A 3,729-nucleotide genomic window follows, 5' to 3' on the forward strand; every position below is an offset into this window, starting at 1 on the left:
AAATCAGCTTATAAGTTATGTAGGAATGGTTATACATTTTTCAAAAGAAGAGGGTAACTATTTTCCTCAAATTTAAATTTAATAATCGTTCAAGTCAAAGATTCACACAGTTGATCATGGTATATATGATTAAAAATATATAAAAATTGAAAAAAAATATATATTGGTAGTACGTAACCTATATCAACTAAATAAAAAATGATGATGTTAGTTGAACTAGTACACAAAAATATATAATAAAGCATTTAAATTAAAATTACGTCCTAGCAATCATATCTATATGTACTAAAACATGTATAGATTGAAAATCTTAATACTAAAAATCAGAGCAAAACATGATCTTATGTTATTTTAAAATATTTATTTTTGTATCTACTTAATGCATAGGTTAGAGACCAGAAAAATACATGACCGTTGGTGTTTAGACCTTTTTCAATGATGTAGATCATAATCAAGGATGTGGATCTTTGATTTTGATGCTTGATTATTATTTTTGGATCTAAGAGGAAAAAATACCCTCTTCTCTCGAGAGAGAAGAATAGTCTATACAAGCATGCATGCATATATATATATATATATAATATATATATATATATATATATATATATATATATACATACATACATACATACCTACGTACATCTACATACATACATACCTACATATATATATACATACATATCCATACATACATACATATATATACATACATATACATACATACATATATATACGTACATATACATACGTACATACATATATATACATATATATACATACATACATATATATATATATGGGCTGAACTGGCCGGTATGGGCTAGTTCAGTATACCTTGACCCAGAATGTTGCAACTTGAGTGAACATCATAGGGATGCATATACACTGTTAGCGTGAACTCCCATATAGGGTCCATATCCAGGTCCCATCGAAATAGGAGTAGCGGGAGCAAATCTGCAATCACTACTGTGCAGTATCGTACCCTTTCTCTTGTAACATGAGGTCCTGTACTTCTTACATGTGTTCAAGATGGAAAAATTTATTTCTTCAGGTTTTCTTTCATCTCTTGCATTGGAAATTCCATCAATCTGTATCTTAAGCTATTGAGCTTACTTTCAGTACTCATCTAGTTATGCTGTCTTGTGTAGTGTTGCCGTGGAGGTGTAAGGGTATTTGACTCTTCTGTGCTCTCTCAAATTAGCTACCTGGGTGCACAGTATTGGCCCTTCTTTCTACCCTCTACTTTCTCTTGAAAAAGGGAAATTTATAGGTACATATCACATTTCCAATGGTTTGCACTACCTGTGATACATGAAGTAGTATTTTCATAATCACTGATTAAATATTTATTAGGTCCTAACCTGCAAGATATTAGGAGATGGAAGAAGAGGTATTAAGAAGGAGATAAAACAATGCCCTGGCTGATTGTCTTAGCAAAATAGGCTATTTGTATGTCAATCTTTTACTTCATGGTTGGAATTATGAAGCTTCGTATTTACCTTATAAAGGTCCTCTTGGTTGGTTGGAAGTTCGGAATAGAGCTTAACCCTCTGCTTTGCCAAAAAAAAATATCAGGAAAATGTTCCAATTGCAAAATTGATATTTGAGCTCCATTTATCTTTTGAACAAGATATCTGACCTTCATTTTTGGATATGGTGGAACAATCACTTTCTGAGAAACCTAAGAACCATGTTCACTTTAATGTTACAATTGCATCATATCTGAACTGGTTGCATTGGTATCTTTGTCCACCTACGTTAAAGATAGTTGACTGATAGTTAGAACCCATTGATCATAACCAACAATCAGGCTTCAGTCTTGATTATGTTCCAGATTATCACCCTTTTTGCTGGTGGAATATGGTCCTGCTTGATATGAAACAACACTTCCAACATGTGTCTACTGCACATGCTGTTCCACTTTCAGATATAATTTCTTTTTTTATTGCAGTTAAATGATGTTTTCTATGACAGTTGCACTTGCTTGATGATAAATATTATAAGTACGTCTTTTTGTTCGCTTCAGTCAACTCACAGATTACTAACTGGTTTGCTGAACATTAAGTTTCTGGCAGCAAGGAGTCAAATGTTTACTTCTATGACTTAACTCGGCCAAAGCACACGTGTGTAAATAAGCTGCCGGTCTGCCCACTTTCTAGATTTTGCTGCATGCATAAAACTTCAGACTTTATCTCTGTGATGCTGATTTATTTGTTTCGGCAGGGGCACCGTTCTTCAGTTATAGGAGTTGCCTGGAATCATGGGGAGAACTTGTTGGCCTCTTCTGAATTAGATGGAACAGTGATTGTTTGGAAGCGAGCAAAGACAAGTTGACTCTTCTGTGCACTGCCCTGGAATCCTATTGATCAACACAGCCAAACATGACAATAGTCACAGGGACACATTGACAGCATCATTGCAACAGCATATCCTTTCTCTAATCTGCACAGATGTGGCTTGGAAAAATGACGGCTTCAGTTTTCAGGTCGAGCGTTATTATGCCTAGGCATCCAGATTATGGAAAACTTATCTTGGTATTTGTTGTGTAATTTTTTTTGTTCTGTCCTCTTATTTTGTATTGCTATTGAGGTTTTCTCAGTTTTTGTACTGTTTAGAATTCTTAGTATTGCATGCAGCGGGAAGAATGGTTTAGACAAACTTCAACATTTTTACAACTTCATGCCGTGTGATCTAGGGCAAATCACATGTATCGGCAGCAGCAAACATGAGCATGTCACCTGGATATTGTGCTCTCTCTTTGGTACAGGCGTATTTTCGGTAAATAAAGGACAAATCGTTTTCCAATTTTTCTACTTACTATTCGATCTTATAAACACCAGATAACACAAGAAGTTTGCTCTTTGTTATGAAATTCATCTCTGTGCCGCCAGCTCGACTCGATGACCTTCGCAAGGGGGATCTCGTATGTTTGTGACAAAAAATTAGAAAATGCGTCACTGAAACATGTAACTCGGAGAGTCACCCAGCTGGTTTATGGGACTCTTATGGCTCCCCTCTGAATTGGCATCATGAAATGTGCCACATAATGAAATAAAATGAGTGGTGCAAGACAGCTGAGTAACTTTTTTTAGAGAGAGAGCTACTCACCATGACTACCCAGGTCTAAATTTAGGACGCGCCATCCAAGACTTGAAGCCATTGCTGTCATGCTACCATTAAGGCAATCTCCAAAAGCATGGCCCTTCCTCTTTCGAGACATGAGATTGTCTCTGGCATGCCTTGGTTCGGTAGGATACATAAAGATCCATATTGAAGCAGTATATCTTTAGATACTGGTTTGATACACTTTAGTAGTTGGGAAAAATGTATCAAGCATGCAAACCAAGACCAAGGTGGTAGTGTTAGCCACCCATATGAACTTGTCATTTCTACATAATCACTGGATTCGATGCAAGAGCGTAGGATCCATTGCTACAAGAAAAATGGTGCATATTATTTGTTAAGGCTTGCCATGCTACAAAATATCAACAAACTCATGCATGCATCTTCGCATGCCTGCATAACAATTATGATACGCGAACTTGCCTGAACCTCTCTGCAAACGAAAACCTTTTTGCTTGCCCTCATTTATCATACTTCCCGACAACAATTGCTCCATAGGGCTGCTTGCATCTTAAAATCTTGTACATCTCCATGCAAACTGTTTTTTGGCATTAGTCTCTTTATAACAGAGAACATTTCAGTCCTTTACATGTTAACAATTTTCAC

At 36.0% G+C, this 3,729-nt stretch overlaps 1 long non-coding RNA gene across 1 annotated transcript; it reads left to right on the forward strand.

Annotated features, from left to right (window-relative positions):
* Nucleotides 1-1,116: 1,116 nt before the first annotated feature.
* LOC120110590 (uncharacterized) lies at nt 1,117-2,822 on the forward strand. The gene is made up of 3 exons (XR_005511747.3): nt 1,117-1,270; nt 2,066-2,142; nt 2,224-2,822. It is a non-coding gene; the product is annotated as an uncharacterized LOC120110590 (long non-coding RNA).
* Nucleotides 2,823-3,729: the final 907 nt, after the last annotated feature.

Source organism: Phoenix dactylifera, chromosome 1 (assembly GCF_051530095.1).
Source record: "Phoenix dactylifera cultivar Ajwa chromosome 1, Ajwa_hap1_PhDact_Kaust_v1.1, whole genome shotgun sequence".
NCBI classification, from domain to species: Eukaryota; Viridiplantae; Streptophyta; class Magnoliopsida; order Arecales; family Arecaceae; genus Phoenix; species Phoenix dactylifera.